The sequence below is a fragment of the Cynocephalus volans genome, chromosome 13, assembly GCF_027409185.1.
Source record: "Cynocephalus volans isolate mCynVol1 chromosome 13, mCynVol1.pri, whole genome shotgun sequence".
Lineage (NCBI taxonomy): Eukaryota > Metazoa > Chordata > Mammalia > Dermoptera > Cynocephalidae > Cynocephalus > Cynocephalus volans.
In genome coordinates this window covers 60523871-60540184 of record NC_084472.1, presented here as the reverse complement: position 1 = coordinate 60540184, position 16314 = coordinate 60523871, and the positions used below count along the sequence as shown (strand labels likewise).

The window sequence follows — 16314 nt, the reverse complement described above, 5'->3', positions numbered from 1 at the left end:
TAAGAGGTGCTATTTTGTATATATCTGTGAACTGACTAATGAGTGAATCAGGATAGTACTGGTATTCGAGCTTAGATTGCATGTGGGTAAGTGCTATGAAACAAATAGATCCCAGGAGACATTTAGTTTAAATGTTTCCATAAGATGAGAGCGATGCTCAATAGATACGATCAGAAACTTACATAAAGTGATACTCAACATAATTTTCATTAACACAAAAATGAACCAAGAATGTATTTTGACTGGTATTGCTAATACAGAAAAATAAGAGACTCATATCATTTTTCATCATTCATTTTTATCTCATCCATGTTTTTGAGTATGCAGTAGGGCAAGCTGAACACTCAAAAATGTGTGGTGGAAGAAAAACAAGGTTATTCACAATCCTAACACTTATTTTATGAATATTCGAAAATAAATTATATCTGAGAAAATCTAGATTGATTAGATTTCCCAATAATTTGGATGGTCAAAACTTGTATCCCTTTTATATCTGGGACACTTTATTTGACCTCTTAAAATTTTCAGCCTGGGGTGTGAGTCTATCTAGCATCTGATTACAGGAGAATATTCTTATTAGCACTGAAGATATAACACATTCTGCAATTACAGAGCCTTAAAATCTATTAGATGGCAAGATTTTCTACAGCCTGTTGTTATTTGATTTAAAATCATTTTCCTTTGGTCACATCCAGCTGGCACCAAGTGCTCTTTTAAAAGTAATGTCTGCAACCACTTCTACTAAAAGTAGGCCTGAGTAACACCTCCAGCTTCTTACAGAGAAAATCTGCTATATTCTTCTTGATGGAATAGTTCCATGTATTTTTCAATCCCAAATAGCTCTTTTTGGTTTCAACATAGTGGTCACACGCAGAGGTAAATGTTGGAATGTGTATATATTAAGGTAATTATTAAATTGGTTTTTGGGATTCCTTGGTTGGAAAGTACCTTACTCATGTGGAGGGAGGGTGTACTAGGTCAAAATGAGCTCAGTGTGATACGCTCAAATTCTCCATGATGCTCCTTTCTTTTAATGCATTTCCTCCATTACCAAATCATGCCATTACCAAACAGCAGCAGAAAGAAGGTCTGCAAGAGCTTCTGTGAAGCCAGCCTCATGCAAAAGGTGAGTGACCTGTAGGTTTCCAAGATCGTGGGCAGCTTAGCATATATTTCGCAATTATCCGAATAAACACTTAGCATATATTTCACAAGTATCAGAATATGACGTGTACGGCTAGAATCAGATTACTATGGAGACTCTTTACCATTGAACGGAGTCTGACAGGCTCACCTGAGTGGATTTAACCACAGAATACTTAAAAGCTGTCTCTGCACCTCCCTTCACAACCTGTGTAAGATAATTTGGTAATAGAGGCTTATGTAAATGGCAACGTGGCCTTTTCCAACCACAGCACAGAATGCAGAATCCTAGCTGCAACCTTGTTGCGTTACGTTCACTGATAACAGAAGAGTGTAGTGAAGGGAAGTACAGGGGAGAGTGATGCTATATGCCTGTAAGTTTTTATATATAGAAGGTCCCTGGTTTAAAAAACAATCGTTTATTCAATTTGATTTAGGTTGATAGGATCTTGTAGATGAAGTAGTGCTAATGACATTTTTGGGTTATTTTCCACAAGATACCACAGAAGCAAAATTAAAGGGATGTTTTCTCTATTGCATAGCTGCCCTTTAAAAAATCATATCAATAACTTATTTTGCATACCTTTCTCTTACAAATGATATTTTAACTAAAACCCCATGGGCTGTGGAAGCAAAATATAATTAGCTTACCTTAAAGAAAGTGGAAAATGTTAAGAACAAATATCATCTGCTTTCATCATTTTTGCCTACAGCTATCGTACCCATTAATAGTGAGTCTACTCCTCAGCATCCCTCATTCTATTTTCACTTCCCATAAGACCTTGACCTGAACCACCAACACCTCTTGTCCTGCTATATGTACCTATTCATCATTTCTTTACCTTCTCATGCCAAGCACATGGTCTTGGTCATATACCAGTTCTAGTTCCTGAAATTACAGATATCGGTCTGTAATTTACAGTATTTAGAACAGGCCTGGTCCTTGAAATTACAAATTTTGGCTACAGTATTTAGAATAATAAAACATTGGCATTGGAAAGGACTTTAAATTCCATCCAATCCAACTGCCAACTGATTGTACAGTTCCACCCTTGCCTTAAAAATGTTAGTGGCTGAGTTCTATCATTGATTGCCTAATTATAAACATCCCTTACTGCTCAAAAAATATGTCCTTTCTTCACACAGTTTCAACATCCAATGGCAAGTCCTGTCTATTACTATCCTTTGATAGCAATTATAGTAGAGAAAGTCACAGACTAGGCATAATCCACCTGGAAATAGTTAGGAATCTTAAAGGACCAACTACTGAGTGTGAATCAGAGGTACAGTGATAAAGTTGAGGGCGTGGTGCAAGGTAAAAAAAATCCTCTTCATTGCAAGTTTTCTTAAACTTCCATGCAGAGATATCGAAAATTTGGAAATGATCCTAAGGAGAGAAATTAAAGTGACTAAAATATTTGGGGGGAAAAAAGAAAATTTTGAACCCAGTAAAAATAGTCTGGGAATTGAATGATATTTCATACAACCTGCTTTCTTCAATTTTCATCAAGAATAAGAAAAAAATAGATATAACAAATAGCATTTAGCTTATTGCCAAGTTAAGCTTCTTTGATTTATCGGTTATAAAATTGTTGAATACTTTAACAAGGATCATTTCGTAGTCTACTTTTCTGAAAACACATGCATGCACACAAACATATTCACTCGTACATACACCCGTAGGCTCCTATGGAGGTGTCAAAATAATTGATTTTAGTTTGTGTTTTCCTTTTTAGTGTCCTTTTAAAATAATATTGCATGTAAAATTAATACGCCAGATGATTCCAGTCTGATGATTGTGTGCTAATTTCATTATTAATGCATACTTTTAATATTAATTCCAAGCTGAATTAAAAGTCATTTGCTCTTCTAGACATTGCTTATCCTTTTAAAACAAAAAGTGTAAGTTTTTTAAGCATCTTAAAATATTTCAATGCAGTAGCAATTTATTAGTAACACTTCATTTATTTATTCCTTAAAGAACAAACAAAACAAATAGTATCATGTCCTGACTTACCTACTGATAGGTTCTGGACATGACCAGCGCCATCTTGGACATGATCGGTGCCATTTTACACACACTCAGCACAAAATGGCCACCAGCCTTTCCCTTATGAGAAGTCTCATGTTTTCTGAGAAATAGAAACTCCTCCACACCAGCACGAATCCCCTCCCTGATTGCATCAGCCTTCCCTACAGTCTATATAAGCTCTCTCACCCCCCACATCTGGTGCTGTCCTCCATTTTGAGCACAGCCCAGCAGATTCTTTTCTTTTAATAAAGTTTGATCAGTACCCAGCGTTTCATCTCACTTTCTTTCATTTTGGTAACAAAACCCGAGAAGGGTTCTGGCCACATTCTTGGATGATCCCCACCTGGGATTTTGGCCCTCAGCTACCCTTCACAGACCTGCCAAACTGGGTACCTCTGGGACTCTCTCCTTTTGCCATTTCAGACCAATGCATCCAAATCAGCCTCAATTCATGGTGAGTCAGTGGGTCAGTCCTCTCTCGCCATGGGTTCCCCCAACTTTCTCTCTCTCTCTACTTCTCAAAGCCCAGATGCCTGGCCAAAGGAACACCTCTCATGACTGCCTGCTACTGGAGGATGCTCCTCTAGCTGGTTGGTGGTTTTTCTCTCAAAAGGAAGGTGCACAGCAGAGAGGACACACTTTGTTGGCACTCTTCTTCTACTAGGACTGCCCGTTTCCTTTCTCACCCTCTATATGGGATCCTCACAATCCAAACCTCTGTGCACTATGCCCTTGGACTGTCTCCTGGCCACTTTACCCTGTTTTAGTCAGTTTTGTGTTGCTATAACAGAATACCTGAGACTGGGTAATTTGTAAGAAAAGAGGTTTATTTGGCTTACAATTCTGGGACAGTTGCATCTGGCATGGGCCTCAGGCTGCTTCTACACATGGCAGAAAGTAGCAGGCTGCTGGTGGGTACGAGCAGATCACATGGTGAGAGGAAGCAAGAGAGAGACAGAGAGAAGGTGCCAGAGTCCTATAAACAATGAGCTATTATGGGAACTAATAGAGTGAGAAGTCACTCTTTACTGCCCCCCTCTCCCAGGGAGAACATTAATACATTCATAAGGGATCTGCCCCCATAACTCAATCAGTTTCCAACACTGCCACATTGGAGATCAATTTCCACATGAGTTTTGGAGGGGACAACACATCCAAACTCCATCATACCTCTTGGCCTCCAGGGAGACATTAAACCTAAATGTCTTGTTTTCTACTGTACTCCACACTCTATGCCTCCAGGCTATTTCTTGGACAATCTCTCAGCCTGCAGGGAGACATTAAAACTCAAATGGCTCGTTACAATGGATCCCAGTGGCCACAAGATGGCACTCTCAATTTAGATACTCTCAGAGATTTAGACAACTTTTGTCACTGAAGCAGCAAAAGCAGAGAGATTCCTTATGTTCAAGCCTTCTTCTATCTCTGAACGCATTCTTCCCTCTGTCAAGACTGCCCTACACCTCAAATTCTCCTAGCTCACACTTGACCTCCCCTTCCAGACTTGGTTCAATCTTTTGATCCATCAGACCACTCTACTCCCTGACCACCTTCTTATGCTCCAGATCCATCACTAGCCCCTTCACCTTTTCCCTCTCTTCCCCCTACCTGGTCTTGAAATGCTTGTCCTCAGCTCTAGCTCCTTTATATCCATTCTGTGAAGTGGCTGGGACAGAGGGAATTATCTGGGTACATATACCCTTTTCTCTTTCCAATCTCTCCCAAATCAAAAAATGACTAGGATCTTTCCAGTGCAACCTGGACATATATCTTAAGGATTTAGATATCTCACCCAGTCATATGATCTCACCTGGCATGATATTTTTATGATCCTCACTACTACTTTGTCCCCCAAGGACAGAGAGCAGGTCTGGATAATGGCCCAACAACAGGCAGATGAGGTACATGTTCCATATAATAGGCAGCCCGTGGGAACCATTGCCATACCTTGCACAGACCCAAATTGGGACTACCAGGCTGTCCACGGGGACCGGGATCTCTGGGATAAATGATCACACACCTACTTCATGGCCTCCAAAATGCTACTCACAAGGCGGTCAATTATGACAAACTTAGAGAAATCACACAAAGATCCACTAAAAATCCCAGTGAATTCCTAACCCACCTCTCTGAGTCTTTACATAAATACACACAAATAGACCCGAACTCCCCTGCAGGCAGGGCCCTCTTACACTCTTATTTCATTATCCAATCAGCCCTTGATCTTTGGGAAAAAAGCTAAAAAATCTTGAGGATGGTCCCAATATGACCCAAGACCTCCTCAATGCTGCTTTCAAGGATGTTAACAATAGGGAGGAGGAGGGGAAAAAAATTCGTTACAAAAGAAATCAGGCCAAATATCAACTCCTGGCTAATGCCATGCAAGGCTCACATACTCCTAAGCCAGCTGCCTCTAGGGGCAAGCCACCCAGGAACTGCTTCAAATGAGGTCAACTGGGCCACTGGGCTCTGTTCTAACCCCAGCCTTTGTCCCAGGCCCTGTCCTCACTGCAAACTGAGCCAGAGAGGGAGTGGCTCAGTTCCTAACCCACAACCTTTAGCTTCACAGCCATCCATACTGGAGCTTCTTGGCTTCACCCAAGAGGAGGACTGATGATGCCCAGGGCTTGGGGACCCCACAGAGATCACCACATGTGAGCCCAGGGTAACTTGCTTTGAAGCAGGTAAGCCAATCTCTTTTGTCATCAATACAGGGGCCACTTATTCTACCCTTCCTGAATATGCAGGGTCAACAACCCCATCCTCTATCACAATAGTAGGGGTTACAGGATCAGAATACCACCCATGGATCACTCAACCCCTTTCCTGCACCCTACATCACACACAATTTACCCACAAATTTTTAATAATGCCTCAATGCCCAGCCCCTTTACTAGGACAGGATGTTCTTTTCAAATTCAAAGCTACTCTTACCCTAAATACTTTAACTCCAGCTACAATACTTCTGTTACAGCCCAGTCCAGAAGAAGAAGAGGCTTCCACCTTCCCCTTCACCTCGGAAAAGGTTAATCCCATAGTATGGGACACTTCTTCTCCCTCCATTGCTACACACCATTCCCCTATCCTTGTTTAGTTGTAGAACCCCTCTTTGTTCCCTAATGTCCCACAGTACCCCATCACTAACAAACACCTAATAGGCTTAAAACCCATCATATACAAACTCCTTTCTTTTCATCTCTTACGGCCTACCCACTCACCTTTTAATACACCCATCCTATAAAGCCTAATGGCTCATACTATTTACTTCAAGACCTCAGGGTCATTAATGCGAACATTTTACCCATAACCCCAATCATTTCTAACCCCTATACTCTTCTATCCACAATCCCAACAACAACCTGCTTCTTCTCTGTACTTGACCTCAAAGATGCCTTTTTGTTCTATTCCCTTACACCCTTCCTGTCAAAACCTGTTTGCCTTCACTTGGACTGATCCTAATACACATTGTTCCCAACAACTCACCCAGACAGTACTACCTCAGGGATTTCGGGATAGCTCCCACTTCTTTGGCCAGGCCTTAGCTCAAGACTTATCTGAACTTCCTCCAACCTCCAGCACTTTAGTACAATATGTGGATGGCCTCCTCCTTTGTAGCCCCTCCTATGAGGATTCATAGGCCCACACTGTTGCTCTCCTTAATTTCTTGGCCTCCAGGGGATATCAAGTGTCCCCTAGCAAGGCCCAAATTTCTTGCCCTACAGTCACCTATTTGGGAGTCCACCTCACCCCCAACACCAGAGAAATAATGGTGGATCATAAGAGTTTAATTTCTGAACTCCCTACTCCTGCCACAAAGGTGAAATCCTTTCTTTCTTGGGGCTGGCAGGGTATCTTCGCGTGTGGATTCCTAACTTCAGCTGCTAGCAAAGCCACTTTATGAGGCAGCCAAAGGGGATCCTGCCATTCCCTTAGATCCCACAAAGCCCATTCATTCTCCCTCCAGTGATTAAAAGCTGCTCTCCTCACAGCCCCAGCTCTATCCCTCCCAAACCTATCTCATCCTTTTATCCTATACATCACCAATACCCAAGGATTGGCAGTTGGGATTTGGGGGCAAGAGGCAGGAGATGTTTTCTCCCCAGTTGTATACCTCTCTAAACAATTGGATACCACAGCCAGAGGATGGGCCCCTTGTTTACAGGCCTTGCTGCAGCCACTGTTTTAGCACAAGAAAGCTCTAAACTAACTTTTGGACAACAAAAAGTTATTTGTTCCCCCATCATCTTCAAGACCTTCTCAGCCATAAGACCATGTCAAGTGTCTACCCTCCCTGCCTACAATTTATCCACCTTACCTTCATTGAGAATTCCCAGTTTTCCTTCAAACCTTGCCCTCTCCTAAATCCAGCCACTCTCATCCCAAAACACTCATGACCCTTAGAACATAATTGCATGGAGGCTTTAGGCCTCTTTCTCAATCCCTTTCCACACATTTTCCCACATCCCATTACATGGCCCCAACATACATGGTTCATAGATGGAGCGCCACCTCCATGCCCACCCCTGGGGGGGGTTATGCCATAGTAAATCTAACACAAGCTATTGAGGCTGCCCGCTTGCCCCCTAACACCACTTCCCAATAGGCAGAACTCATTGCCCTCACCCACGCTCTCACTCTGGCAAGTAACAAACAAGTCAATATATATATTGACTCTCAGTATGCTTACCACATCCTACACTCCTGCACAGACCTATGGAAGGAGAGAGAACATAACCACACAGGGAGGACCCATAGAAAGTGGACCTCTTATCAAGACATTTCTTGAGGCTGCACAACTCCCAAAGGAGGTTGGGGTTATACACTGTGGGGAACACCAAACCTCCAATGACCCCATAGCCCAGGGAAACAAACTGGTGGATCTAACTTCAAAAGAGGCTGCTCAATCACCAGGCTCCCACTCTTCCTCTCCGACTCGTCCTTCTCATGGCCCCCATGCCCTTACCCCAATACACACCTTAAGAAATACAACACCTTCAACAGTTGGGAGCACAGAGGAAGGACAACTGGTATATTCTCTCTGGTTGCTATGTCCTCCCTACCACACAAGCCGAGAAAATCCTTTTAGATTTCCATAATTCAGTTCATACAGGCTATGAAACCCTACTACTCCTTCCTCAGTCCTAATATTACTCTTCCCACATGGCCAAGTTACTTAAATCACTCAAAATTATCCTTTGTGTACTCATTGCTCCAATCAAGGTGGCCTCCAAGTTTGGTCCTTTCCCACCCACCAGGCCAGAGGATACACTCCTGGCCAGGATTGGCAAATTGACTTTACTCACATGCCTCCCCACAAAAGGACATGCTATCTTCTAACCTTAGTAAATTCCTTTTCAGGTTGGATTGAGGCTTTTCCCTGCACTTCAGAGGATGCTAGAGCAGTAACACATGCTCTCACCTCAGAAATCATCCCTCATTTTGGCTCGCCCACCAGCCTTCAGTCTGATAATGGCCCAGCATTTATGTGTCAAATCACACAACTCACAGCACAGGACATATACCATATTGGCCTCAGTCATCAGGCAAAGTAGAAAAAGCCAATTACCTCGTAAAAACACATCTCACCAAGCTGACCATGGGACTTCATCTCCTTTGGACTCAAGTTCTCCCTTTAGCACTCACCAGCCTGCGAGCTGCCCCCCACAAGCCCACAAGCCTCAGCCCCTTTGAGCTTATGTACAGTAGACCTTTCACTCTCACACATCTCCCTTCCAACTCATCGGCTTTAGGCCAGTATCTCCCTACTCTTTCACTCATTAGGGATCTTCTTAGGGAACAGACCAACCTTCTATTACCTCATCCTTTCCCCACCACCCTCTCAGACTTTAAACTGAGATTTGGGACAGCAAGTGTATATTAAAACCTGAATCCCAAAACCTCCATCACCATGTGATGGGAAGGGCCTTATAAAATACTTCTCACCACTCCCACGGCAGTAAAAGTACTAGGAAAGGCCCCTTGGTATCATTTATCCTAAAACTAGCACCTGAGGCTTTACCCAAAGAATACCCAAAGAATCTGTTAACACCAAGTCCGAGGGGTCCCTCTGCTCAACCCCCAACCCAATATCTCCTTACACTTCATCCATTTTAGGACCCACAGAACTGAAAATCTCCAGAACCTCCACTCTTCCCCCAATCCCAGAAGAAGGATGATCTTTCCCCTGGTGATTATCCTCTTACTCTTGCAGACCCACTTCATGTCCTTCACACAGGAGCTGCTCCAAGACTGGTCCTGACCCGCCACCTCCAGTGCTGAAGACATCCTTGAGTGGGTAACTGATTAGCCTGGCAGGGTGCCCTCTATGATTACACCCCCGATGAGGTTACCCTCTACTCCTTTTTCCTACTATGCACCCTCTCAACCTCTCAGCCCCTGAACACTTGCCTTTTTTCTTCCTGCTTCTTTTCCTAACAGAGACATATGCCACACCCTGTTCACAATGTGAACAGGGACTTGGTGGGTGGAGGACACTTTCCAACCTCCCAGGTCTGCTACCTAGAATCCTCAGGAGAACCGTACAGGACACATTCACATCTCTGACATACCTTCCCATGACATGCTATGACCAGACAACTGCTACATCATGTTCTTACAGGGGTAAAATCTACTGGATAGCTCTTTCCAAAGGGGATTCTGCTGGATCCCAGTGCCCTCCCCCCCCCGACAAAACATTTCTGCTTCACCCAAACCACTCACCTAGGCTATTGTGATGGGGGAGATCTTCAGGACAAAACACATCTGACCCCTGACCACAATGGGACTTATCCTTCTTGGTCCCTGCCTCTTTCGGTGTTTCTCTAGTTTCTTACAGGAAAGTATGCAGGCTTTCTCCAATCAAAAGGCCACTGAATTCTTCATGGGAGGAGGATATTAGCCCCTCAGAATCAGCGACCCTTCCCCGGAAGAATACAGCCTCCCTGCATGAAACCAATACCCTGCCACCTTACTGTTTTACCTGCCAACATAAATCTTTTATTTTTTTCATATCTTTGCCCATCTCTGACAAGAAGTAGCTTCAGATGAATGAGACCACCACCACCACCCCTTTTCCCTTCTCCCTCTACATAAAAGGCAGGAATGACAGGTTCTGGATGTGACTGGCACCATCTTGGATGTGACCAGTGCCATTTTACACACACTCAGCACAAAATGGCTGCCCGCCTTTCCCTTACAAGAAGCCTCATGGTTTCTGAGAAATAGAAACTCCTCCACACCAGCACCAAACCCCTCCCTGATTACATCAGCCTTTCCTACAGTCTATATAAGCTCACCCCCCCCGGCCCCCCAGCCTGGTTCTGTCCTCCATTTTGAGGGCAGCCCAGCAGATGCTTTTCCTTTAATAAAGCTTGATCGGTACCTGGCATTTTGGCTCACTTTCTTTCACCTACATTTAAGAGTTCAGTGACATTTTAATGTTTCTTGAAACTTTATTAATCTCGAGTAAGTTAAATTCTTCCACTTTATCAGATGGCTGAGTAAAACAGCATTTGATTCTCAGACTAATTACAGAAGACACTGCAAAACTGTCAAAATTATGGACCCAACATTGTCATTGTGACTTTTGTTGTCTTGTTACCAGACATCAGCCAACAGAGCAATACATTTTATTTTTGTGTTGCCTATTATTTTAGAGAAGTGCCAATTAAATATGTGGAAAATAAAAATATGTTTTGCAATAGCAATATTATGGCTTAGATAATATACTAACACTAATTCAACCCAACAACACACACACATACACAAATTGCATCTAGGCATTATAATCTTCCACAATTATTATCAGTGGAAAAGGAAAGTCTTTGATCAGATTCCTCATGACAGACCCATTTTCTACTTCATCAAGAATTTTAAGAGATATGTGTTTTGGATCTTATTTCTCAAGGTAGAAAAAATTCTCAGTATGAGAAATGGTAGAACAGCAGATATTTAAATTGGTTTGGACCTGTACTTAAGATACTTAGGCTGTCTCTGCAGCAGATGATGTAATCTTTAAATCAAGAGAATACACAGCTATTGACATGCTAGTCAGGAGCTCCCTTGGCTTCAGAGATTGATAATGCTTTGCTAAAGCTACTGTTGATAATAAAATTACTGGAATTGCTGAGTTTTCTGCTCCTGTGACAGAAGGGTCAATGTTTCAACAACAGTAAGTGAGCTCATCTCATACAGCTTTAGTTAATGTTATCCTAACCCAACTAAATAGGGTGGAGATAAATATTTGAGATAGCTTAAGTGTACTGTACACATATTGCATATCCACGTGTAAGATAAATTGTGATTTTTGTAAGGTAAATTGACCCAACTGTGGTCTCAAAAACAGGTGCCTTACTTTCCCCCAAGCTGAACCCTAAATATTACTGGAAGAAATCAAGAAGTACTCACTTAGAAGAATAATGCCAGATTGAACAAAATTTACCCATGCTATACATATATGCAAATACACTCCCTTATGAACAAAGATGAGGTCACTGACTCATTATCAGCATGGCTTGTAATTTGAATCATTTTACAAGAGGATTTTTTTTTTTTTTTCACATTCAGTCTCCAACTTGTAAGAAGAAATGGGCAAGTTCAAGGAAGCCGGATGATCATGGAATGGAGTCCAGACAAGCAGAGTTAACAGGTCCACTCAGTGCCTCTCCTCTTACAGGCTGCTGCCTCTTGAATTTCGGACTAAGTTTGATTCTAACTGACTTTTCCTTTACTGACCCAGCATGATCTCAAACTCCATTTCTGACTAGTGATTATTATTTTAACCCGTAGAAGACCAGTTAACTCTATAAAAAGAATATACAATCATACACAGTCAGAGAGTTCACTCAATCTAGTCCAGTTAACTTTTAACTCTATGCCATAAGCATCTAGCTATGCAAATCATTTTTACAGAAAGGAATATTTAAAGAATCCACAAAAAAGGCATGACATCAGGTTGAAGAGTTTGCAGTATTTTGGGGCCACAGTGAGAAATGTGCTGCTCCTTGTTCCTTTTCTGTGACTTCCAGGAAATCCTGAAATTTAATTTTTTATCTGTTTAGAAAAAAAGTTTTTTCTCTGTTAAGATTTTCATGAGGATCAAATGAGATGATGTGTGTAAAAGGGATTTATAAACTACAAAGTTGTACACAAAAGTAAACTCTTAGTACTACATTTACTGTCATCATTGTTGACTGAGGTAACCTTATTTCCTCAAGCTACTAAAAACTCACCACAAATATGTATGTGAATCTCTTCTGCCTTGACTGACTTCATGTCCTTGGATAAACTCTAAGCCTCACTTACCTTATCTGCAAAAGAAGGGTACAATCATGTGTCAATCACTTTGTTGACTCTGTATAAGAATTATCTGTCATGTGTGATGGTTTGGGGTGAGGGGGTGTATGTGCACATGAATGAAAACATACACTGAATATAATATTTCATGCATGCACTGTCTAAAAATCCAGCCCAAGTCATCATTTTCATCTTTACTATACAAACTGGTAACTATACTCTAGGAAGTTCTCTCGATGCATTGAAGTTGTAATTTTACTTTCAGAGAAATCCTTGTGATTCATAGTAAACCAATGGATTGGAAAGCTGATGGGCATGAGTCTCGAGGTTATCCAGAAGCTTCGCCCAAAGGAAGAACTGGCTAACCCAAAGTGAAGAAGGCTGCAAGAACTGCGTGAGGAGCTGGAGAAGCCAGGAAAGCTCAGCGAACACAGCAGGTGGTACCGCGTGGGGCTGTGCACAACCAGATTCCCAGGGATCTTCACACTAGACGTCTGCCCCTCCTTAACCCCAGACCCTAGTGGGGCAGATAAAAATGTTGTCCTCCTCAACAAGAGTTCTGAGCAAATCCTGGCCAGCTGAAAAGGCCACATGGAGAAAGCCACCGGTGTGGGGTTTCAGCCTTCTCAATTGTTTTCTGTCTCCCAGACACCAATAGCACGATTTGGTTGATCCCAAATGCCTTTTATGTACAGGATATTTGGGCTCAGAATAGCTTTTGACAGATCTCAGCCTCCATGACACTGGTGATCCTTCAATACCCAGTCCTGAGTCTTCTCTGATTTCCAGACAGGGTGTGTTCTCTCCAAGGTGACACACAAGACCTCTGATGTTCTCTTGCCTATGTACACTTCCACCCTGATGGACTTGAAGAATAAGAGCTGGATTTGAAGAAGCATGCCAATGAAACCAACTTCCCTGATGAGTCAAGGCCCACCACCTGCATTCCCTTCTCTGTGAAAGGCTGCTACCCGTCTACAGCAGAAAACAACTCCTCTGTCAAACTCTGGGATCTGCACGAAGTTAAGACCCTTAAGATGTTGGTGCTGGATAACAAGTCACTGATCTTTGGCCAGAATGGCACCTAACTGGCTCTTGGGGATGTGGATGTGCAAATCTACATCTTCCCTCAGCTGACAGAGAATCTTCACTTTGCAGAGCATAGTGTCTGACCACAGGTGTGGCCTTTTCACACCACATCATGTTCATCGCTTCAACAGTCATGGAAAGGAGCCTTGGATTCTACAGCTCTCCCCCTTTTTATGGAGTCTGGGCCTCATCTCAGTAGCAGGGTAGAGGTAGGGTTGGGAGGATGGGGTGAGGAGGAATTGGACAGGGATTACCAAGGATGGGTAAATGTATGGGGAGGGGAGGGTCAGTTACTTCATTTCCTTCTTGTCTGAGTGGTGACCCTGGGGCCATGGCAGCAGAGACACTCTAATCCATGCAACCTCCAGACCCCATGGAAACAGATGTGTGAGGAGAACTGTCACTCTGCGAAGGCTTAGGGGCAGAGCCTTGGGCCTCTCCCCTAATGTCAATTTTTAAGTTGGTAGTGCTCGCTAATCCATACCCATTTTTTATTAGTTCTTGTGAGATAGGGAGAGCTTAAGCTAAAGGAACGAAAAAAGCGATGAGCTTAAATGCTCATGCCCTGTGCAGGTTTTTATAAGCAGTGGTCTAGTTTCATTTTTTAAAAAAAAGGAAACTATAAACACAGCGACCTCTCCATGTCTGTGTACAGCAAGAATACCCTGAGCTGGGAAGGGCAAGACGAGGGAGAACGAGGTGGGTCAGCTACCTGGAAGCCCGTTGTCCCTTTTTATTTGTCCCTTTCTTTCTTAAAACATTTTTATTACACAATAGAAATAATGTAGCTACTTATCCTGTAGGTACTATTATTATTCAGATTTTCCCACATAAAGATAAGTAAGTTGAGACTTAAGTTACAAATGGGGTAATAAACAAAGGTATTGATTTGAGTCCAGAACTGACTGCAAAGTCTAATTATTAATCCTATTAAGTCTGAAGTTTTTGCAATATTAGTTATGTATTGCTAATGGTTATCTTGAACTCACACGTGTGTATAAGAGCTTAAACAGCTGGTCCTTTTGTTGGCCTGCATTCTCTTTCCCCTTGTTCTTATGAGATTCTGCTAGTTTTCTTATGGGGTAAGACACTCCGTCTTCTTGTTGTCCTGGTACGGGGCATACATTACAGGACACTCTGCAGTAGGAAAGGACTAAAGGCTCTTGGAGGTGAGTATCTCCAAAGCATTGCTGAAAAAAGCTATTGTGCATAATAACTTAAATGAGATTTCAGGGCTACACTGGCTTTAGTTCCTATCAGAGGTTGGTTGTTCTGTTTATTTTAACTGAAATTATGTGTATATGCTATCATTCTTTTTAATGAATCCAGACTCTGGTTCTTTTATCAGCAAAACCAAAAAATAAAAAATACTAAAAAGCTACATTCTTCTAAATTTGGATATATTATTTTTCTTTTTAATCTTTCCTTCCATTTTAACATTAAAAAAATGTGATTTTGCATGTGATCCTTCTAATTTGGGAAAAGTAAATTGAAGTATTATGAAATCAAATGATCAGAATATATTTAAATGTTGTTAATTACACCTACAAGTTCCCTGTGATAGTGACATCTTGTATCTTTACCTGGAAGATGGAAGACATTGTTTACTGTCATTTGTATTCTCTATTCCTTAAAAGAGAGAAAACACACAACCATATGTATTAAAAAAAAAAAAAATTCCATATTGCTTCTTGATAGTAACTAAGCAGTTAAAATGTATCACTTCTTTTCTGAATTTTTTGTTTAATTTTTATTTAACTGTGATAATCTAGATGCATATAATAAACACATAGTAGCAAGTGACATGAATTATAATAAATTTATATCTGTAAAATTTTAATTTTCTGCTCCTATAACAGAAAAAAAACAAGGAGGAATCTGTTGATTTCTTTTTTCTAAACTTCATTAATAATAACCCATGTAAAATAATAGGTCAAAATGTAATTAAAAATAATTAAATAGGAAATAATGCTTTCTGTCCCCCCAATATGTAGCAGTAGGGTAAAACATGTAGCAAAACAAAAAAAAATGTAGTTTTCCATTCGCAACAACATGGATGGACTTAGAGAAAATTATATTAAGTGAAACAAGTCAGGCACAGAAAGGAAAACACCACATGCTCTCACTTATTTGGGGAGCTAAGAATGAATGAATGAATGAATGAATGAATGAATGAATGAATGAATGAATGAATGAATGAATAAATAAATAAATAAATAAATAAGCAAGCAAGCAAGCAAGCAAGCAAGCAAGCAAGCAAATAAATGGTTGTGGGGGGAAGAAGACACAACAATCACAACAATTCCTTGAACTTGTTAAGACAAGTGAGCAGATATGATGTAGTTGTGGGGGAGAGGAGAGAGGGACGGGGAAAAGAGGAACAGGTAAAGGGACATGAAAATCAACTACAATGTATATTGAGAAGTTAAAATAAAAAATAAAATAAAACAAAAATAAAAATTACATATATAACTAAACAGAAAAATAAATTGCATTTAAAATAAAGAAAAAACTAAAAAAAATAAATAAATGCAGTTTTTGATGTCTTTATATACTTTCTTTCTATGTGTGGATGCCCCAAAACAAAATTTCAATTTAAATGGCTAAATTCAGTAAACACTGCCCTATTATATGCCTGGTGTTTGGGTAAAATAGTTAAAAATAGAGACCAGTTTCCTGCTTTGTCAACTGAGTAAATCAATATAAAATTTAATGTACTTGTAATTAAAAACACAGCCACATTTTTCTTCTGATGC

The 16314-nt window shown here is 41.2% G+C and overlaps 1 pseudogene; it reads left to right on the top strand.

Annotated features, from left to right (window-relative positions):
- The first annotated feature begins 1057 nt into the window (after positions 1-1057).
- On the top strand, positions 1058-13757 carry LOC134361691 (pre-mRNA-processing factor 19-like; annotated as a pseudogene).
- The last annotated feature ends 2557 nt before the right edge of the window (positions 13758-16314 follow it).